General features: G+C 41.8%; 1 protein-coding gene across 5 annotated transcripts in view; it reads left to right on the forward strand.

The window, feature by feature from the left end:
• TRIO (trio Rho guanine nucleotide exchange factor) overlaps positions 1 to 23311 on the forward strand; it is a 265761-nt gene that overhangs the window by 44512 nt on the left and 197938 nt on the right. The window contains exon 1 of one of the 5 annotated variants that reach the window (XM_075142471.1): positions 22943 to 23085. The exons of the other annotated variants lie outside the window; for them this stretch is intronic. The gene's annotated coding sequence lies outside the window, so the exon portion shown is untranslated. Of the gene's footprint in view, positions 1 to 22942; positions 23086 to 23311 lie in introns of those variants that run through there. 5 annotated transcript variants of the gene reach the window in all.

Raw genomic sequence — 23311 nt, forward strand, 5'->3', positions numbered from 1 at the left:
ACATACTTGAGAAATCTCATCTGTAAATACAGTCTAAGCAGACTGAAGAATTACAGATGAAAACTAATATGAAAGCTGTTCCAGCAGGAGCAAAAACCTGCCAGGGAAGGTAAGTGACAGGATCTAACCGCAACATAAAATGCACACAAAAAGACTGGACTCCTTAGTGCTGCTGGAAAGCTACTCGAGTCAGTACGTGAAAAAAAAGAAAAGCTATGTCAATTAAGCTAAATTCTGAAATTTAGCTCAAATTTTGTATTTCTGTCAGCCTGAAATGGAAACGAAGGACAGTTTTATTTTTTGTGTTCAGTATTAAAGCAGGAAGCGTGTCTAATGCTGTTAGCACTACATGTAGTTTTAGATGTGCATACTGTCCGAGTACTGGCCTTTTGCATTTACCTGAGCTCTGAGCTGAAGCAGTTTGTAGCTCCCATGTCTCTTTGTTATTGAGTACTGTGTAGAAGTACACAGTTTTGGCTTCGTGTTCTATCCAGTGAATGGTTCATGGACAGTTCTTTTGACTGCGAAGCCTCGTTTTCAATTCAGGGTAGGAAAGGGAGAAGATGTTGGTGCTGTACTTAGTGACCCAGAACTGTACCCTAGTTGTTATTAATAAAAAGGAGAGCTGTGACAGGCTTATTCCCTCTTATCAGATATTTTCATGTCTTCCTTATTTCATTTTGTGCTAAAACCAGCTTAAAAATCACTCTGAATGAGTAAGCTTTCTTAGGCTCTAGATCAAAGAAAATTAGATAATAGGTATTTATTACTATTCATCAGACTGGTTAGACAGAAGATGATGCCTGCTGATGGTTAGATATGTATTGGTCAAGACAATGAAAACTGGGGAGTGGCAGGGGAGGCAAAGGGATGTTTCTACTTATTTTCCCTGCCTGTTTGTCATAGCTGCAGTTTATGGCCTCTATAAGTTCCTTGAAATGAGAATAGTCTTTGTCGAATTGTTGACATTTTGGCATTGAACTTTTTTGAACTCTTACACGGTGGTATGGAAAACTGAAAAGATAGGAGTCCGTGAGTCAAGACTTCCTCCTTGCACACAGACGTGTAGGTAGGGAGGCATTGAAAAGCTGAATTAACATGTGGATTGTGGTGTTAAGCTTCTACACCAAGATGCTGGTTTTGGCCTGTTCTTTATCAGTTTGCATCTGTCTATCAGCCTCCTAAATAAAATTCTCCAGAATTTTTGTTGTATTTGGAAGCTTATGTCAACATTGGTTTGAGTCTGTTATTTTGAAGGGAGCTCTGATTCTGTTAAAAGAGTGACTCAACTTTGTTCAACAGGTTAAATGATCTAGGAGCACTGTGAGAACTTGCCAGAAGCCACAGGAACAAATGTTGTGAATGCTTTAAATTATCTGGTAATAGTGGAAATTTGTATCTTCAGATGGGCAGGCTGATAATAATAAGGAAGGGTTCCAAGGAAAACTAGATCCTAACTTAATTATTCGGGTACTACTTTAGTCACTTAAGTGCCAATATATGGTTTGGTAGGCTAAGCCTTGTTTTACTTGCAGCATTTCAGCCTAGCTTGAGTAGATTAAAGCTGAATCTATCTAGATAGCTTAATGCAAGTCCTTGATTGGCTGTATCATGAGAGGAACAATAAAAACAGTTCTTAAGGTCTTTTAAGACTAAAAAGAAATCTTTTAAAGTTGAAATAGGATCAGCTAAACAACAGTAGCTACTGCTACCTGGAGAACTTATACGCTTGAGGTATAATGTTAAGGTGTAGCCTAAAGCCATAGAAGATGCTAACAGTTCAGAATGTGTTCCAGTGTGAAAGACATTTAAAACTACAGTAGGAGGCAAGGACTCCAGTCTCAGGCTTCACTGTGTGCCCAGTGGATTTCCATTTGCGTTATTAAGTTTAAGCTTGCTGCTGGTCCTGCTGCCTAGTAGGCATGTGTGTGACAAAGCTGGTGTTGAGTCAAGCTGAAGGTGACTTGAGGTGTTGGAAGTCTCTGGAGCAGTCAGTATTAACACTGTCAAACAAGTAAGTGGCCTGTTCTGGAAAAAACAAGAAAGGGCCTGGGTCCCTTCCATACAGTTTGTGGCCTGTCTTATAGACAGTCTTTTGAACAAAGAAGTGTGTGCAAAAGCAACTTTGTCCCTGGCAGAAATCTAAGTAAATAAATATTTTTTTTTTTTAATTTTACTTTTATACTGGGGTTCTCTAGATTAACTTGCTGCTGTGCCTCTGGACTATAAGGTCTCTGCTTAATGGCAAATGGAGAAAGTGTGAACCCGCTTCCTCTGTACACCATATATATACACACACACATAAACACACATACACCATTAGAAATCATCGGAGTTATTATGGGACTTAAATAGTATAGCTTAGAATGCAGTTTATAAATTAATGGAGTTTATCAATTGAGTATGAGAATGTGTAAGAAGGAAGAGCTTTGTAAGTTTGTAAATGTGCTTTCCACCTGTTCGTAACCAGTAAATTCAGTCTTAACGAGTTTTAACTTATAACCAGGCTTTAATGTGTCCTATGTGTCGCTTGTAACCAGGAGCTTTTTCATCTTTGCATATGTCAGAAAATTTTACATGAGATCCATTGGCTTAAAATTGCTGGCTATTTAGTTCAATTGGGAGTTTATATAGATTGTCTAATGATTATCTTGGTGAAGCATAGCAGTGCCTAGATAGATGGCTATAGGTCAATAAAATGCAGGTTAACTACTGTATGTGTTTTACAAGCTTTCACCAATCTTTATAAATGAAAATTCTTGACGTTCTAGTGTTGTATGATTTTTTTTCTCTCAGTGAAATTTCAGAATTTTTTCATCTACAACACAATGGTAAGCCAAGGAAAAAATTTGCTAATAATTCAGATGGAAACTATTGGGGGGGAAATATATTTGGGTGAAGCTCAAAGGTGGGTGTTTGATTTCTCTTTGCGTCATTTTTCTCACATGAACTCTTTGAAATGGAGTTTGTTTTAACTCAGATATATGTTTGTATGAGAATTTGCCATGTTCAGACACCTTTGTGGATTGTTTTTGATCAGGTCTGATCCTCTCAGTTGACTGGGGAAAGCTGGGATGTGGAGTTAATCTCACTGTTCAGGAGCTAGAAAACTTCCCCCCCCCCCCTCCCCACCCGCCCAACTCAATTTGCCTTAAGCAGTCTTGGATTCCACAAAGTCTGCGTATGGGCTAAATCAAGCCAACTTATTAATTAAAAAAAAATAAGAAAATGTAAAAAGGAAGGAAAAAAGATCAATCAGTCCAACTATTGAGAATTATTTTGGAGAAATGTAAAATCTTTTTTGACTGGGTAATCTTTTCCGTTAATGCAGGGACATAAGCGAGATGCTGTGAAGTGTTAGAAAGAAATGAAAGCATCTTTCAGCTCATGTCAGTATGATTGCATGGCTGTTAGCCTGTCTAAAAAGATTTTCTCTCTGTAGGTTTGCTTACAGTACATGCATCATTTCACAAATAAATGCAACTGGCACAACTACCTAAGGCATAATGTAGGCCAGTAGCTGAGGTGGACATACAGGCTAAACTAACCTCTTGGCTCTTGACGTACTTGGTATCTCCAGAATTGTATTTAAGTTACGTTACAGGTTGTACTGTGTGGTTAATTTGTGAGTGTGGAATAAATTTGCATAGTTGTCAAGTCAACCCCTTTCTAGATGACTTAAAAAGTCCTTTAAGTTTATAGTTCAGGGAGGAGTCTGTACTTCTAAAAATAGAGAACCTTGTAAAGGTTAGGAAATTACTACAAGAGTACATAAAAGTTCAGTATTTGACTGCTGTAAAGACATGGGAAAACATTGAAAATTCTAGTTTAATTCTCCTGCTTTAAAAAAAAACAACAAACAAACAAAACCAAAACCAACAAAACCTAAAACAAAACCAGCAGATCCTTACACTGTGAACATGACATCTTCTTGAACGTAGGTGAGTATTTGATAAGGTAGAGGATATCAAAGGCATTTTAGCTTAGAAGTTTCTTAATTTAACTAAAGGTTTGGTTAAATGCAACAGAAAATTTGTAGGTATGTTGCAGAGAATTTTTGCACGCTTGAGCAGCTTTCTTTGAAAAACTGGGAAAGAATTATGTAGCACTTCCTAAGTGTATGTGGATTTGTTAAGCGTTAGTAATACAGGCCGATCTGACATGAGTGTTAGATAGCATGTACGTTGTGGTTTGCATTTCACACTTCAAAATTAGTCTCTCAATGTTCATTTTAAGTGTTCTGCATGCTGTGTGTTTCAAGACACTAAAGAACTTTCTTACTGTAATTTTTACTTCTAGACCTAAATTGATTTTCTCTGAATAGCAGTTTGACGCAAAAATTTGTTTAACTTTATCTCTGTTACAAAGTATAAATTTTGCCAAGAAGTTTTTTTTTTGGGGGGGGAGAGGGGAGGGCAAGTTGTAAATTGTTTTTGGACTACATCTTAACGCTCCTGCCACAAACTAGAGGCTTTTAAGACATTCCTGTTAGCTAATTATATCTTTATCTGTTTCAAACAAACAAACCTTGCCGATTTTTCTGAAACACTTCCAGAAACAATTTCTTATTGCAATTTGATCTGAAATTTCCAATAAAAATAGTTAAAGCATTAAACAGAAGAAGCTTTGAAGGCAGGGAGATCATTGACAAATTCAACTGCAGTTACAAAAAGCCCTGCCATTCTAGCTTTGCTTTTCTTGATTCTGCAGCATTACTGTAAAGTATGGTCCAGTGGCTGATGTTAATTTCCAAAGTTAAACATACTTCATCTCAGTGGGACAGAAATGAAATGCCTGTTTCAGCCCCATTAAAATCTTTTGTGAACGTTAAATAATATCTGTATGTGTATAGAATCATATCTTATATAAATGTAATTAACTGAAGCTTAAGCTTCAGGATGCTAGAAACACTAAATGCAAGAAACAAGGTCAGCATTTATAGCATTCTTACAGTTAACAAACAATTTTTGGAAAATGAGCTATCAACACATTTTAAAATCAGGTCTGATATTGAACTTTGGAAATGTTTTAGCTGGATAGGATTCATATTTCCACTTACATAACTTCTGCGGAAGAGGGATGCGTTTCAGTGGCAAGTGAAATAGATTTTTTTTTTTTTAAAAAAAAAAAAAAAAGAAAATAAATTGCATACATATTTGTGACTGGTTTGGTGGGGTGAACTCCTTAATGTAGATCACTATGGTTTTAATGGAAAGGAAATGAAATTAGGTTAATATTCAAGTGGATGAGAAAGAAAGCTAGATGGTGGAGAAACTTCTGCTAAAATAGAAGGTTCCAAATATTCAGAGGATGGAGGTGCCTAACCTGAAAAGACATTTAAGGAGTTCTTCATTTAAAAAAAATACTACATATTGCAGGCAGGATTGTTGTGCAGGCCTGACCTGGTAGTTTGCTGTCAATTCTCAAGGAATGCAACTAAACTAGGTGTTTAGTCCCCCATCAGATGAGCATTATAGATGGAGGTATGGTGGTTTGGTGGTTTGTCATGCTACACTTTTGTGGACTTGAAATCATAGAATCATAGAATCATTAAGGTTGGAAAAGACCTCTAAGATCATCGAGTCCAACCGTCAACCCAACACCACCATGCCCACTAAACCATGTCCCTAAGCGCCTCATCTACACGTCTTTTAAATACTTCCAGGGATGGTGACTCAACCACTTCCCTGGGCAGCCTGTTCCAAGGCCTGACCACCCTTTCAGTAAAGAAATTTTTCCTAATGTCCAGTCTAAACCTCCCTTGGCACAACTTGAGGCCATTTCCTCTCATCCTATCGTGAGTTACTTGGGAGAAGAGACCAACCCCCACCTCGCTACAGCCTCCTTCCCGGTAGTTGTAGAGCGCGATGAGGTCTCCCCTCAGCCTCCTCTTCTCCAGGCTAAACAGTCCCAGTTCCCTCAGCCGCTCCTCATAAGACTTGTGCTCCAGGCCCTTCACCAGCTTCGTTGTCCTTCTCTGGACATGCTCCAGCACCTCCATGTCCTTCTTGTAGTGAGGGGCCCAAAACTGAACACAGTATTCGAGGTGCAGCCTCACCAGTGCCGAGTACAGGGGCACGATCACCTCCCTGCTCCTGCTGGCCACACTATTTCTGATACAGGCCAGGATGCCGTTGGCCGCCTTGGCCACCTGGGCACACTGCCGGCTCATGTTCAGCCGGCTGTCAACCAGCACCCCCAGGTCCTTTTCCTCTGGGCAGCTTTCCAGCCACTCTTCCCCAAGCCTGTAGCGTTGCCTGGGGTTGTTGTGGCCCAATTGCAGGACCCGGCACTTGGCCTTCTTGAACCTCATACAGTTGGCCTCGGCCCATCGATCCAGCCTGTCCAGGTCCCTCTGCAGAGCCTTCCTACCCTCGAGCAGATCAACACTCCCGCCCAGCTTGGTGTCGTCTGCAAACTTACTGAGGGAGCACGCGATCCCCTCGTCCAGATCGTTGATAAAGATATTGAACAGGACCGGCACCAGTACTGAGCCCTGGGGAACACCGCTCGTGACCGGCTGCCAACTGGATTTAACTCCGTTCACCACAACTCTCTGGGCTCGGCCGTCCAGCCAGTTTTTTACCCAGCGAAGAGTGCACCTGTCTAGGCCGTGAGCCGCCAGCTTCTCTAGGAGAGTGCCGTGGGAGACAGTGTCAAAGGCTTTACTGAAGTCCAGGTAGAGCACATCCACAGCCTTTCCCTCATCCATGAGGCAGGTCACCTGGTCATAGAAGGAGATCAGGTTGGTCAAGCAGGACCTGCCTTCCATGAACCCGTGCTGGCTGGGCCTGATCCCCTGGTTGTCCCGGACATGGCTCGTGAGCGCCCTCAGAACGAACCGCTCCATGATCTTCCCCAGCACCGAGGTCAGGCTGACTGGCCTGTAGTTCCCCAGATCCTCCTTCCGGCCCTTCTTGTAGATGGGCGTCACATTGGCAAGCCTCCAGTCGTCCAGGACCTCCCCTGTTAACCAGGACTGCTGGTAAATGATGGAGAGTGGCTCGGCAAGCTCCTCCGCCAGCTCCCTCAGTACCCTCGAGTGGATCCCATCTGGCCCCATAGACTTGTGAACGTCCAGGTGGCGTAGCAGGTCATTAACTTCTTCCTCTTGGATTGTGGGGGGTTTATCCTGCTCGCCATCCCTGTCTTCCAGCTCAAGGGGCTGAGTAGCCTGAGGATAACTGCTCTGACTATTAAAGACCGAGGCAAAGAAGGCATTAAGTACCTCAGCCTTATCCTCATCCTTGGTGGCAACGTTCCCCCCCGCATCCAAGAGAGGATGGAGATTCTCCTTGGCTCTCCTTTTGTCATTAATATACTTGTAAAAACATTTTTTGTTGTCTCTCACGACAGTGGCCAGGTTGAGTTCTAGCTGGGCTTTTGCCTTTCTAATTTCCTCTCTGCACGACCTAACGCGATCCCTGTACTCTTCCTGAGTTGCCTGCCCCTTCTTCCAAAGGTGATAAACTCTCCTTTTTTTCCTGAGTCCCAGCTAGAGCTCCCCGTTCAGCCAGGCTGGTCATCTTCCCTGCCCCTTCTTCTTACGGTACACGGGGACAGCCCACTCCTGCGCCTTTAAGACTTCCTTCCTGAAGAACGTCCAGCCTTCCTGGACCCCTTTGCCCTTCAGGACTGTCTCCCAAGGGACCCTCTCAACCAGTGTCCTGAGCAGGCCAAAGTTCGCCCTCCGGAAGTCCACGGTAGCGGTTTTGCTGGCCCCCCTCCTTACTTCATCAAGAATTGAGAATTCTATCATTTCATGGTCGCTAAGCCCAAGCCAGCCTCCGACCACCACATCTCCCACGAGTCCTTCTCTGTTCGTGAACAGCAGGTCAAGCGAGGCACCTCCCCTGGTGGGCTCGCTTACCAGCTGCGTCAGGAAGTTGTTTTCCACACACTCCAGGAACCTCCTTGACTGTTTCCTCTCTGCTGTGTTGTGTTTCCAGCAGACCTCATCATCACTGCCATTGAGCTCTAGATAGTCAAAGTACTCCCTAACATACAGGGCTACCCTACTGCCTCTCGTTCTTCGCCTGTCCCTTCTGAAGAGCTTATAGCCATCCATTGCAGCACTCCAGTTGTGAGACTCATCCCGCCATGTTTCTGTGATGGTGACTAAGTCATAGCTACCCCGCTGCACAGTGGCTTCCAGCTCCTCCTGTTTGCCGCCCATGCTGTGTGCATTGAGCTGGGCTACCGATTTCTCCCCTGACATTGGCGTGCCACCCCTAGGCTCTTCTCTAGTGAGCCTGGTTTTATCCCCGCAGTTCAGTGAATGGATCAGTTCGTCTAACCATATAACTAGAATGCAGACACCAGCAGTTTGACATGTCTAGCTCTGTTAAACTGGCAGTTTACAGTGTAAAAGCCACTGCAACAGAGCCATTGGAGTAAGTGAGGTGAGCTCTCTTCCTTTGCTTTGGGCCAGAGTCTACAGCTGCTGCATTGTAGGAGTTGCCACGTGATGCAAAGACTTCCTTTGAAAAACTAAACTGAGACATTTTACACTAAGATGATCACTTGAGAGAGTGGAAAAAGTTGAGTAATGAAAGGGAGGGTGTGTATGTTCAGAGCTGTAATATTATGGCTTCACCTACTTCCAAAAATTCAGATGAAATAAGTCATTTTTCATGGGTGATTTATTGGAACGGTTTCCAGCCTGAAACCTGTTACCATGTGTTCTCTGTGATAATTAAACTTGCCAGATACAAATTAGTTCAGGTATTTGCTCACCTACAATGAGGAAGGATTTTCCTAATACTCAATTGCAGTATTCGGAAGACTGGCGTCTCTCCCTTGTGCAACTTGGCAAGAGGGATATGAAGCTACTGGAATGAAGTGCAACTAAACCTATCATAATCATATTAGCTTAAAGTGCTGTGTTAAGCACAGTGGAATTATGCTTTCTGTGATACTTGCTGATTAATGGCAATGTAATTAGGAATGGCAGTATCAGAGTTGATCCAGCTTGGGCTACTATTGCTGTTTTACTTACAGGAGTAGTAGAAGTAACTGTGGTCAAAACCAAAGCAAATGCTCAATTTAGCACCTGACTTTGATTGTCTTTATTTAAAGAAGAAAATAGTTTCACCTATTTGTAAAAATCCCTCTTAGAAGCTGTTTAACTCTTCTTCCAGTCAAGGAAGATAGATGTGTTCCTAGAAAGACGATTTCCTGCGGGCTGTAGTTTGCAAGCATAGCATTTTTGATCTAACCATCCATTACGTTTATTGTATTTCTCAACCTCCCAAGTAGAATGCCTTATTTGTCTAAAAATTTACTACAATTCCTCAAACAGGCTATGTATCTGCTGGATTTTTGGCTTGTTAAACTTAAAATGCAAAAAGGACACAAACAACATTTCACATACCCCCAGGATTTGCCGGTTTTCTTGGTCAGAATGTCTGAAATTACAGGGAGCTGCTGTTCTCTCTGTTAACCTTTGGCAGAAGATTACTGAAGGGAGGTAGATGCAAATGGCTAAATTGTTGGGTTTGCTTCGACAGGAGTGAATAATCTTATGATAATTTATGATGTTTTATTACAACCTTATATATGACAGAACGACCACCCATGTTTTTGAACTCAATGACTCTGTGGTTAGCTCAAGATTTAATTGTTAAAAACATTGCTATGATTTAATGGTCAATAAAACAATCCTTAGATCTTCTTTGTATATTTACAATACTAGTTCTTCCTCTGTCACTTTTTCTTCAGAGATCACATTATAGGCCTATAATTATAGGCCTTGTTGGCATCTTTTCCTATTTAACAGCTTGCTTGCTGCAATCATCTGGATTTGTAACAGGGAGGTGTGATAAATAGATGGGGTTTTCTGAGGTGGTTCACTTGAAGAGGAAAATAACTCAGAACTTTGGATGCTGATATCCTAACAATGACTTTAATATGTTCATTTAATTTTGTTTACATAAAGGAGCTCAAAGTTTGATTGCAGATAGTCCAGTCAGAGAGGTTACTCCAGCAGAATTAGGATTGAGTTATTCCATCATACTGAAAATAGTGGTATTACTTATCTGACCATTTCCTGTAATTGTTCCCTGTTTTAAGGATAAGCTGCATTCTGAGTGTTTTTCAGTGAGCAAATAAGAATATAGGAATGAGAAATGCATTTCGGAAAAGTATTTCTAGGCGCTCAGCGGTAACTGTACAAAGTTGATCTGTAGACTGGGATTTTTGGAACAGGTTGTGAAAATTAAATGGTAACAAGGAATGTCTCAGTGCACAGTGACATGGTCATGTTGTACCTTCCTCGCCAGGTCCAATGATAAATTACATTTTAGGAGCAATCAGTTCAAGGGGAAAGCTCTTGAGACAGTGAATTAAGTGAAGTCCAAGTAAGTTCATTATATCAGTTTATCTGCAGGAAAAATGCCAAATAGTAATGCAAAGGAAAGCAAAAGTTCAGCCAGAGTTGAAATGAGAGATGGACATTGAGGGCAACAAGAGCAACTGCTGGTGCTACATTAACAGCAGAAGAATATAGAAGGAAAAGTGTGCCTACTGCTGAGTGGGGTGGGTGATTTAGTTACCATTGATGCAGATGAGGCTGAGGTTCTCAATGCCTTCTTTTCCATCAAGAAGATCTACCAGGTCTTTGTACTTACAGACAGGATTTGGGGAGGAGAGGAGCAACCAGTAGTGGAAGAGGCTCAAGTCAGGGAGCTCTTGAAGTATTGACCTATGCAAAGTCCATGGGACCAGGTGGGATGCAGCTGAGAGTGCTGAGACTTCTGCTTGACATTAGAATAGCCCCACACTATCATCTTTGGAAGGTCGTAGAGATTGGAGGAGTTTCTCAATGACTGGAGAACAGCAAATGCTCCACTCTTCTTTAAGAAGGGCAATTCAGGGAACTACAGGCTGGTCAACTTCACTTCGGTCCATGGAAAAATCATGAACCAAGTCCATTTGGAAGTCAGTTGTGGGCATGTGAAGGTGCTGTTGTTGATTGGAAATAGCCATCATGGGTTTCCCAAAGGTAAATGATGTCTGACCAACCCAGTCACCCTCTGTGATGAAATGACTGGGTCTGTGAATGAGGCAGAGAGCAGTGGATATGATCTGCTTTGATTTCAGCAGGGCTTTTGGCATGGTCTCCCCACAGCAACAACCTTGTATTCAAGTTGGGACACTGTGATCTAGATAGGTGGACTGCTTGTTGAGTGAAAAACTGCCTGAATCTTCAAGCTCAGAGGGTAGTGGTTAATGATTCATTCTGTACCTGTTACAAGTGGAGTTCCTCTATTCTGAGCCCTGTGCAGTCTCACAGCTTGATCAGTGACCTGGAGGAGGAGACAGTGTACCCTTATTAAGTTTGTGGGTGTCACTGGACTGGGGAGTATAGTCCATATGCTTGAGGGTAGGCTGCCATTCAGAGGGGCCTAGACAGGGTAGAGTTATGCACTGACCTCATGAAATTCAACAAGGACAAATGCGAAGTCCTGCACATGGAATGGATTAACTCCCTGCATTGATACAGTCTGGGGACTGGGTGATTGATAGCAGCTCTACATAGAAGGCCGTGGCTGTCCTGGTGGACAGTAGGCTAAACATGAGCCAGCAGTGTGCTCTGGCAGTGAGGAAGTGTAACAGCATCCTGGGCTATGTTAACAGGAACATAGCTAGTAGATTGAGATGGTGAATTTTCACCCTGTACTCAGTATCTGGAATATTGTGTTGAGTTTTGGGCCAGCTCAAGAAAAATGTTGGTAAACTTGAGCAGGTCCAGCTAGTGAGCCACCAACACTATTGGGTTGGAGCCATTGCCGTGTGAGGAAGGGCTGAGGTAACTGGGCTTGTTCAACCTGGAAACAAGAAGGCTTCAGGGGACCTAATAGTAACTTTCTGATACCTAGAAGGAGAGAACTGAGAAGAAGTTGGGCTTTTTATGCGCGTGGTGGGAGGAACAAGGGACAACAGTCATGAACTGAAACGTGGCAGGTTTTCACTGTAAGGGTAATTGAGCACTGGAAAAGATTGACCAGAGAGGGTGTGGAATATGGCGCTTAGAGGTTTCCAAGACCCAACTGGATTAAACCCTGAGTAACCTGCTCTGACCTCAGAGCTGATCATGCTTTGAGCAGGAGATTGTACTGTGGGCCTCCCAAAGTTCCTTCCAGTCTGAGCCATTCTGTATTTGGAGCCAGCATCCAAGTTACACAGAGCCAACAGGAGCTGCTTGGTCTTTCAGGGTCCTAAAATGTTTCAGGTGCCCTTGTAGTACTTACCTCAGAATTTTTGGATAACTTGTTTCAAGTTACAGGCTTCTGTTCACTTAAGGGGTGTAGAGAGAATCTGAATCCCCACTAGCATCTTAAGACCTTAAAGCAGAGTTGGTTCAATTAATCCAAGAGGAAGAAGTTAATGACCTGCTTCGCCACACGTTCACAAGTCTATGGGGCCAGATGGGATCCACCCGAGGGTACTGAAGAAGCTGGCGGGGGAGCTTGCCAAGCCGCTCTCCATCATTTATCAGCAGTCCTGGTTAACAGGGGAGGTCCTGGACGACTGGAGGCTTGCCAATGTGACGCCCATCTACAAGAAGGGCCGGAAGGAGGATCCGGGGAACTACAGGCCGGTCAGCCTGACCTCGGTGCCGGGGAAGATCATGGAGCGGTTCGTTTTAAGGCTGCTCACGAGCCATGTCCGGGACAACCAGGGGATCAGGCCCAGCCAGCACGGGTTCATGGAAGGCAGGTCCTGCTTGACCAACCTGATCTCCTTCTATGACCAGGTGACCTGCCTCGTGGATGAGGGAAAGGCTGTGGATGTGGTCTACCTGGACTTCAGTAAAGCCTTTGACACTGTCTCCCACGGCACTCTCCTAGAGAAGCTGGCGGCTCACGGCCTAGACAGGTGCAGTCTTCGCTGGGTAAAAAACTGGCTGGACGGCCAAGCCCAGAGAGTTGTGGTGAACGGAGTTAAATCCAGTTGGCGGCCGGTCACGAGCGGTGTTCCCCAGGGCTCAGTACTGGTGCCGGTCCTGTTCAATATCTTTATCAACGATCTGGACGAGGGGATCGCGTGCTCCCTCAGTAAGTTTGCAGACGACACCAAGCTGGGCGGGAGTGTTGATCTGCTCGAGGGTAGGAAGGCTCTGCAGAGGGACCTGGACAGGCTGGATCGATGGGCCGAGGCCAACTGTATGAGGTTCAAGAAGGCCAAGTGCCGGGTCCTGCAATTGGGCCACAACAACCCCAGGCAACGCTACAGGCTTGGGGAAGAGTGGCTGGAAAGCTGCCCAGAGGAAAAGGACCTGGGGGTGCTGGTTGACAGCCGGCTGAACATGAGCCGGCAGTGTGCCCAGGTGGCCAAGGCGGCCAACGGCATCCTGGCCTGTATCAGAAATAGTGTGGCCAGCAGGAGCAGGGAGGTGATCGTGCCCCTGTACTCGGCACTGGTGAGGCTGCACCTCGAATACTGTGTTCAGTTTTGGGCCCCTCACTACAAGAAGGACATGGAGGTGCTGGAGCGTGTCCAGAGAAGGACAACGAAGCTGGTGAAGGGCCTGGAGCACAAGTCTTATGAGGAGCGGCTGAGGGAACTGGGACTGTTTAGCCTGGAGAAGAGGAGGCTGAGGGGGGACCTCATCGCGCTCTACAACTACCTGGAAGGAGGTTGTAGCGAGGTGGGGGTTGGTCTCTTCTGCCAAGTAACTAGCGATAGGATGAGAGGAAATGGCCTGAAGTTGCGCCAAGGGAGGTTTAGACTGGACATTAGGAGAAATTTCTTTACTGAAAGAGTGATCAGTCCTTGGAACAGGCTGCCTAGGGAAGTGGCTGAGTCACCATCCCTGGGAGTATTTAAAAGACGTGTAGATGAGGCGCTTAGGGACATGGTTTAGTGGGCATGGTGGTGTTGGGTTGACGGTTGGACTCGATGATCTTAGAGGTCTTTTCCAACCTTAATGATTCTATGATTCTATGAAATATAGGTCTAAAGATAGCAGTAAGGACAGCATAAAGTACTGGCTGATGTTGAAATTTTGTTTCTGCAATTGGGTGAGTGAAGAAAATTTATCACTTGGAAAACTGAGGCAGAATAGGGAACTCACTTCTACGTTGGCATCATAGATGTAGCTGCAGGACCGCTCCTGGTGAAAGGAAGCAATCTTAAGAAAGAAATGCAGCATAATTTCTGCAGGTGGAGAGGAAATCATGGACTGTCTATTATGTCAGAAAATTCTTGTATAGCAGTGAAGAACTGTAGGTGAAGACATAAATCTAAGTATCTTTTTACAGAAAAAAAAAAAAAGTCTTAAGACTACTCAGTTTAACTGCTTACAGGTCCTTGTTATCCTATACCTCTTCCTGTGGAAGTTTAGGCTACAAAAGTCTGATGTGTAAATATTAGTGTTAAGGGCAGAATACTAAAGCTGCAGTTAACAGTTGTGACAAAGGGGTACTAAAAATCCCAAACCCAGGCAGCATGATGACAATGCTGCTCAAATTCAGGTGGCTTTATACATGTAGGCCTCTGTAAAGTTACTTCTACAAATTGCCTCAATGCGTGAGGAATTTTCCTAAGATGAAGCATAAGATGTGTAGTACTATGAGTTATAGTTGATTTTCAGATATGCCAACACTGAACTAATATATTGTTTTTGAGCAAGAATATACTGAGAATAAAATAGAAATAAGATTTAATATTAAAAAAAACTTGGAGAATGAGAATTGCTTCTATGAGTAGTGAAAAGCTTACCCCTTACCCTCAAATGCAAATGTCTCTCAAGTACTCATGTAAACCAAAAAGAATGATTTAGAAATTTAATTAGGAAAAACAGAGCTGTAATTTCTAACTCCGTGAATTAATCCTGCAATGATACTTCAAGAAAAAATAGAAAATGAGCACGGGGATGAGACTGTATGAAAGGATACAGAAAATGAGGACAGTGGTCAGTTTATAACTTTCAGTTTATAACTTTTTTTTATTCTACCCACGTGTGCTTTTGCTTTCTGTAGGTACGCAAGCTCTTAAAACACCATGTAGTTTTGTGCCTTTGCAAGGTGTCTGGGTGTCCTGCCTTGCTGGTGGTGGTCTCTCGGGGTTACAGGCAGGCGCAGCTGGACTCCTTCCTCCCAGTCCCCATGGTGGGAGCACCTGGGCTGTGCTGGGCAGTTGCTGGGGTGAAGTCAACAGTTGCAGGCCTGGCCCAAATGTGCCTGCAGTTGCGAATGAAAGAGTTCCCTATGTAGCCCATGTTTAGCTTGGAGTTAGGTAGTATGTTTAGACTGTCTTTCCCCCCACCCCGCCCCACCCCCACCCCCACTCCCACCCCCCCACCCCCCCAGTTCTTTTGGGGACAATTGTTTCTTTGATAAGTTTGCCCACACGATGTTGGTGAGGCCAGCGTGTAGTACTACATGGATACTTACTGGCCTATCACAGTGAGCTGCATTCATATTCAGCAGTAAACCCTGGCATCCTGTTATAAGTTGAATTGCTTACATAGTTGGCATAGTCTTACTGAAGTAATTGCTGATGTATGGAGCAGTGTTTCATGGTAAAACACTCTTTCAAGTGCCTGAGTCATGTTAGAGGCATGTTGTCTGGAAATGGCTAAAAGAGATTCCTTGTTGGTTTCCTTTGTACTCTCATTTCCTGAAGAAGAACGGGGGGTTTAGTAATTTTCTTTTTGTGTAGCAGGCTGACATAGAATCGCAGTGGCCCTCAACTAGGACAGCCCGTGTCCTAGGTCTGTCAGGAAAGGTATCAGTGCTGCAGATTGACGCGCTTACTGTCACAGATCAAATGTTTTCCTGTTCTTATAGCTATCTGTCAGTGACACACTTTCTGATACACACATCAGGGAGGCATTCTGTTACATGGTGAGCACAGGCAAAATAGTAGAAGAGGATCCTATCTGTCTTGGTTTGTTTAAAAAAAGCTTTTCTTAGTCATATCACTTTTTTTATGAGCTAATCTGCTGTTAGCTGCTTTAACGAAATCATGCTGCTTTGTTTGGAAGTCCTGGAAACAAAAGGCAAGGTTCATGAGGTATTGGCAAACATATGCAGAAATCTGGAAATTATCTGTCTTGCTCCTAGTTTTGCTGTACAAGTTGTTAAACAAGTCTGTGGAAGACCAGTGCTGACAGGGAAGCTGGAATCTTTGTCTGCCCAAATGCTTCTGCCATACAGACCAGCAGTGAGTAATATTCCAGATTACAGTGAGAGAGAAAGGACTGTCTTAATCCGGGGTTGTCATCTTAAATGTCTTTGAGTCCTTTAAGCACCAAAGTGGCAATGTCTAATTTAAAGCAAATAAGCATATTACTTTTTCCTTGGTGTAAACTGGATAACTTAGGTAATGCAGAGGCCAAATTTGAATTCAGCTTTTCCTGAAGCATTAAGACAACAGCCTGTGAATAAGGTTTAAGCTGTAGTCTGATAAGATGTGGCACTTCACCAGAGCTGTCCTGGAGTAGAGACGTTGAGTCAGTTTGCCTAGAAGTGTTCCAGTTACAGCCTGGATTTCTTGTGCTAGCACGTGTGTGTCCTGTGTCACTGTAACACACTGTCAGTCAGTCTTGTAAAATGGCACTTAAACTGAAATGTAAAAATTGACAACTCAACCCAAATGAGCCAGTTTCTTTTAACTGAGTGTCGTGGTTTAACCCCAGCCAGCAACTAAGCCCCACCCAGCTGCTCGCTCACTCCCCCAAGGTGGGATGGGGGAGAGAATCAGAAGGGTAAAAGTGAGAAAACTCGTGGGCTGAGGTAAAGACAGTTTAACAGGTAAAGCAAAAGCCGCACACGCAAGCAAAGCAAGACAAGGAATTCATTCACTGCTTCCCATGGGCAGGCAGGTGTTCAGCCATCTCCAGGAAAGCAGGGCTCCATCATGCGCAATGGTTACTTGGAAAGACAAACGCCATCACTCTGAACATCCCCCCCTTCCTTCTTCTTCCCCCCAGCTTTATATGCTGAGCATGACGTCATACGGTATGGAATATCCCTTTGGTCAGTTGGGGTCAGCTGTCCCAGCTGTGTCCCCTCCCAACTTCTTGTGTACCCCCAGCCTCCTCGCTGGTGGGGTGGGGTGAGGTGCAGAAAAGGCCTTGACTCTGTGTAAGCACTGCTCAGCAGTAATGAAAACACCTCTGTGTTATCAACACTGTTTTCAGCACAAATTCAAAACAAATCTTCGTAGTAGCCTCATACTAGCTACTATGAAGAAAATTAACTTTATCCCAGCCAAAACCAGCACACTGAGTGCAGTAATTGTTCATACTCGGAACTGGCATTAAGAAGTTTAAATCCATAGGTCATACTATCATTCAGGTATGTTGGCTTTTTGATTAGAGATGATGAAATAATGGAGCATTAGATATCTTTAAGGTGAAATCAAGCAGAATATTTTATTCTTCTCCACTGTAATTTATCTTAGGTATTATCATTCGGTGCTGTAGGCAGGAGTTGTTACTCGCCCTACTAATGCTTAGTTTGTTCTTAATTAAATTGTTGATGTAGAATGTTATCTAAATCTTAGGTATGTGTTACGTTGAAATGATACATTTATCAGATAGTTAATAATTGCTCAGGTTGGTTGGTTGTATCTGTAGAGTAGTAACTAGGCAGAATACTGGGATGTTGACAGGATTTTTTTGGTTTTGTTTTGGAAAGGATTTTCTAGTGTGTTAGAGATCAGGATAAACTTTAAATATATCGCTTCAGTTTTAATTTTCTAAGGCAGTGTGTATGTCTACTTCCATTTAGATCATAGCAATATTTTCTTCAGGAGGATAAGCATTTCAGAAACTGGGATGTGCATGTTCAGGGATAATTGAAGGATTCTTTTTCATGTAAATACAAACAGAGATGAAACGATTAAGGAAATAATTCTAGATTTTGTTATATACTTATGTGGGATCTCCTTGCTAGCAAATTCTCATGTACACTGAAGCTTTTTATGTAAAAATGTTTATTATTGTACTATGATGATTAGATAGTAGAATTCATAGAAACAAAGCATAGGATTAAGTTTGCAGATGATCCAAATAAAAAAAAAAAAATTGCAGATCCTTGAGGTTGACAGCTCTAAAGGTGGCCATAATAACTGAGAATTGTTAGTGAATGTCCATCTGGTGTTCAACTTCTACAATTGAAACAGTAGGCTTGTGTAAGATGAGTGGGCAGAGAAAAGATTGACTGTTGAGTTTAAATTACATTGCATTGCCTATTTCAGGTTTTGCTGTTTGTGGCGTGCTATATGAAGGGTGGCTTAAGTTCAGACACTCAGGTAGTGAACTCCGTTAGTCAGTTTTATTGGAATGTCATTGCCTAAAGTACAAACATGAAAAAGTTCAGATTATTCAACTGAAATTTTAAATAAGGAGTTAGAAGCCTTATTTATAATTATTTGCTTGTCATACATAAATATACAAAAGATTAATAGCTTTTATTTGCAATAGTGGTCCTTTCTATTGTTGAGTTTTACAGCTACAAGATTTCTAGTGCATGACTCCAGACTTGTATGTGCCAGGGAGGAGACTGTGTTTTTAAACTGTCCTCTGATCTGGGAACAGTTGCATCGGAGTATTACATAGGATTAAATAGCAATCATTGTCAAAGCCTATTTGGTAGTAAATCCAGACAGAGCAACTGTTAAGCAAACTGACAGTCAAGCAAACTGTACAGGCAGAAGATATGCATTGGCAAAGATGACTTGAATTTTGAACATGTATTGTACTTTTTTTCATCTGACTGCTCAAACAAGACTAGCTGACAAATGTTTTGACTTGGAAATAGAGCTTCTTGGAGAGGACAGAAACCTAGCAGTTCTGGAAACTATATCAAATTCACTGGGGTCTTGAACTCAAATCTGAGTTTTTGAGATCAGGATTCATTTTTCTTGATAAAGGAATAGGAATTTAATTTGCTGTTGTTCCCAAGCATCGTTTAGTTTATCTATTCTGTTGGCCTCAGACGTATTGAGCCTCTGAGGTATGAACAATGTGTTCTTATAAATGGGATACAAAGCAAAAAACTGGCGTACTGATACTTCTGAATGGTAAGTCACTTGACAAAGTTCAAGAAATATTCTTGTGATGGCATGTTACTGTATAATATTCAAATTTAAATTGAATGTGTTGTTATAATATGGTAGAATTCTCTGTACTTGTATGTTAGTTAATGACCTTGTAAGATGGAGAAACAGAAAACATAGCTATGGTGGGTGAAGCTTGACAGTGCTTCTTGACAATGTGTCAAAGCAATTCTGTATTCTTCTACTCTCCAAATAGATGTGGGTAACACTTCATGTTTTAGCATGATGTAAGTGATAATGGCAGCTATGGTATTAGGTGTCAATCAAAATAGTGTGCTTGTAATATTAGTCATCTGCTGAAGGGAACATAAATGCAGATACTGAGCTCATTATGAAGAAGGAATGCTTGTGGTGTGTTCAGGGTGAATAGCACTTCCAAGTAAATGAAGAAGATACTGGAGATAAAGATGTACACAGATCAGCTAATGGTTGCCTGTGTCAAAATAGCATTGCTCACCTGACAGCTATTCATTCAAAGATGATCTTTGAGCCAGTAGCAACACAGTTGTTTTCTTGCTCTAAAGCTGCTATTCTGGAGAGTGAAAATTCAGAGGATGGCATTGTAGCTGACTAGTGTAATGCAATAGTTCTGGCTTTTGTAATTTGATCCGTAATCTCCAGTGGCTTTCTAACAAGTGCTCTTGTCTGCTTTAGGTTAATTTTATTGTAATGCAGAGTTTGCATGATACTTCCCTTAAAAAATTTCTTTATCTCTTTTTGGAAACAAGAAGGACCACTGAAGATCTTTCCCAGTTGAAGACTCTAGTTGGCATATGACATACAGTTAACTTTGCTTGGGCTTGCCACAGTATGTTAAAATTCAAACTCACAGCTGAGCTTCTAATGTGTGGTACCCCTGAATAGAAATATACGAGTGCAGTTGGTTTATCTAACTTAGTTCATCTTCTGTTTGTTTGATGGGCTGGAATTTCAGAACTGGATCAGCTCCATGGTCTGGTACTAGAGCCGGCTCTTAGTCTTCACTAATGTGCTTCTGCTCTACTATACTTTATAAGTATGCAGAGATACCAGGCATGTATTGAATGTGTAGATCATATTTTCTCGTTTTTTGATTATAAGTTTAAGCGTAAGGGACTTCTTAAAGTACGCATTATGCATTTCTTTTACTGTGTGATACATTGACTTCTGTTAATTATAGGCAGCCACATTGTTAGAAGTTCAGTAAGTTAAATGCTTTTTTTGGACTAAATACAGGCTCTCCTTTCAAGACTATTCCACAACTGAATTCATTGAACTAGTTTCTATGTACTTTACAAGTTGGTTAATTTAACTTGGGTTTTGGAAGAGAACTTGCAGAGTTTCATTTGGAGGTAAAATACTGATGGTTCCTTAAACAATTTGTCTAGGTGCTTGTTTAAACACTAAATTGCATTTCTTTCATTTGAACACAGATCTGATTTAAGATCACTTCTTCAATCATAGATTACTTTGTCAGCCTTAGTTGTGTTTCTTACAAATTCATTGTGTATCTGTGAGATTTTTATGGTTGTCACTATTTTGTCTTGTTTTTGCAAAGTAGCTCTCCAACCAGCTTATTCAATGTTTGAAAGTTCATACCCTTTTGCTCTTGGTGGAGCAGTGTGTTATCAAGCAGGATGCTTGTTGATGTCCCTGTGTCTTCATGTTGGAGGTGCACATACCCATGTGGATGGAGTGCCTTGATGTTGACCAATAACTGTCAGTCAGCCTTCTCTTAAGAAAGGCAAAGATGAGTATTTCAACTTACATTTTTTTTAATGATAGCCAAAATGTGCAAAATCAGTCACAGATATTTGCCTTACATGTATAAGTCTGTATGCATTTGGCTTGAACAAAGGGTTATTTTCTTTCACCTTGTATTTAGCTCAACTGTCTGTCCTGCTTTAAATTTGTGTTTGGAAGTCTGCGTACTTGCCTGCCTTATGAGTTGGGTTGTGTTTGTGAAGAGAGTCTCTTCCTGGTAGTCTTTTCCTGACAGAGCGTGGTAGTTTTAATAGCCTGCCTTTTTTGAGGTTGTGGAGAATTCTATATATATTGAAATTTTCCTGTATATCATTCTCTCTCCTCCCTAAAAGTGAAACTTCCCTAAAATGTTTTTCTCCCAGATGATATGTCTGTTTCGATGGGGAGATCTCTATTTGTTCAACTTTTTTATTTTTAACCAGTTTATCAATGGACAACTGTACTTGATAAATGGGATTTAATGCATGATAGCCTCTGTTCAGACTACTGACATGGTGGTGGTTAATTAAACTAAGAATCCCCAGCCTGTTTTTGGTAATTATCATAAAACTCTGGCTTAAGCTGGCACTGCCATCAAAAGAGAATATTCACTGAATTAGGCTCTTGGTAGTACAGTTGCATGGAACTTGACAGAACCCATTCCTTGGCTTTTGCTGTGCATGTGTATACCCCCCGCAATCATTTAATGAGTGATCAATAACTGTTTGCACAGATGTCTGTACCAGAAAATTAAAATATCTTAGTTTCGTAGTGGACTTCTGAGTTAGCGCTTTGATTAAGACTTAATGCTTAATAGTGGACTATCTCCTTTTTGGAAAATGGTAAGTAACTACAAGTAACTTCCCTCTAGATCTTTATGGTTAGTCCAGCTGCCAGTAGTTACTTCCTGCCTACCCTAACTGTATCATATTGCATTAACATGTTTGATAGAAGGAGTTACAATGCCTGGTATAATTAAGCCTTTAATTCAGTTAGTAGGTAATCATTTAGTAGGTGCTGATGGACTAACAAGTAACAACACTGGGCTGAGCTGGTAAAATGGAAGCAGACTGGAAAGTTTTACTTCCTATCTAGAGGCTCTGTAGCAATTCTTTCTTGCTGTAATTGTAATCTAAGAGTGATTCTGTTTTCTGGCTATTGCAAAGCAAATATTCGGTGGAGGTAAAGGGCTATTGCTCAGAATCATCAGCTATTCCAAACCTTAGTTCAACAACAAAAAAAGGAAATCACAATAAACTTAACTGTCACATTTAATTGGAAGTCTTTGTGAGAAATCAAATTTTTAAATACCAATATCTTTAATGTGGAATAGTATGCTCTAAATTGGAAGATCAAAAAAAAATCTGATAAGGTCAAGGAGCTTATATCCATAGAAAGTCATTGAGCCAAGAGCTTGAAGAATGACAGTTCAAAAAAATTTGGACATAAGAATAGTCATTTGAAAAGTGATTTTAATGGCAATCAATTACCCGAAGAGGTCAAAAGCAGGCCTTTGTGTAAGGATGGGATTATCTCACATCTGCCAGTGACAGGCTGCTTTGGTAGGCAACTTAAGCTGCTGATACTGGCCCTGTCTGACAAGCATTTTGGACTCATTCAAGGTATTTTCTCATACATTGAAATAAACTTTAGCTTTGTTGATTTTGATTCTTAAATTAACTTTCTTTATAGAATGATTACTTAATAATAAAGCTATCAAGAAGGCAAGTGGAGATGCTGTGTTACGGTGCTGTAACTCGGATCCTTAGCATCATCATGCGCGTTTTTTTCAAGCATAAGTGACAGAGTAAGTCCTGTTAGTTCAAGATTTTACTTTTTATGAGTCTCAAGTACTTCACGTTTGTTTTCCCCAGATGTTGAGATGGTAGTACAATTTTTAGTTGGCTTTGAAATCAGGGCAGTTTTGTTGCTGGTAACAGTATTGGCGTTCTGACAGTAATATATCCTGTTAGCTTGCTTGCAGCTCATTCTTTGAAGAGTTACAAGCCATGGAGTTCGTGTTTGGTGCTCAGTTACCAAATTCAAAACTAAGTTGGCATTGGAAATGTACTGATTTGAGCTAACTGGGATAAATTTGTATACAATTGAGTCGTATATGGTAATGGTCTAAGTCTTGCTTCTGATCCTCATGAGAACAGAACAAAGCATCTGCTGGAGGAAAGGATCTCCAGGCATCTCAAGCTGATGTACATATACTTCAAGTTCTGTTAAGTAACGTCTGAAGAGGACTAGTCCTCCTGATACATGTTGTGAAGAGTAAATGGATAGCAGGTAAAATTCTCCATCTACTTTTATTACTCTTGTAGTTCAAGTAGTGCCAATGAATGGACCTATCATTAGTACAAGCAAGGTTGATGCAGTGGTAGTGGGGATAAAGTATAATAGGAAAAACGTGTGCCTAAAGAACTTAATAAGAATGTTCTCATGTATCAAATGTACTAGGGGATGCTGGTCATATACACTTGTGCTTAGATAGGGAGGCATGAAGGGAGGCTGT

This window comes from Calonectris borealis, chromosome 2 (assembly GCF_964195595.1).
Source record: "Calonectris borealis chromosome 2, bCalBor7.hap1.2, whole genome shotgun sequence".
Lineage (NCBI taxonomy): Eukaryota > Metazoa > Chordata > Aves > Procellariiformes > Procellariidae > Calonectris > Calonectris borealis.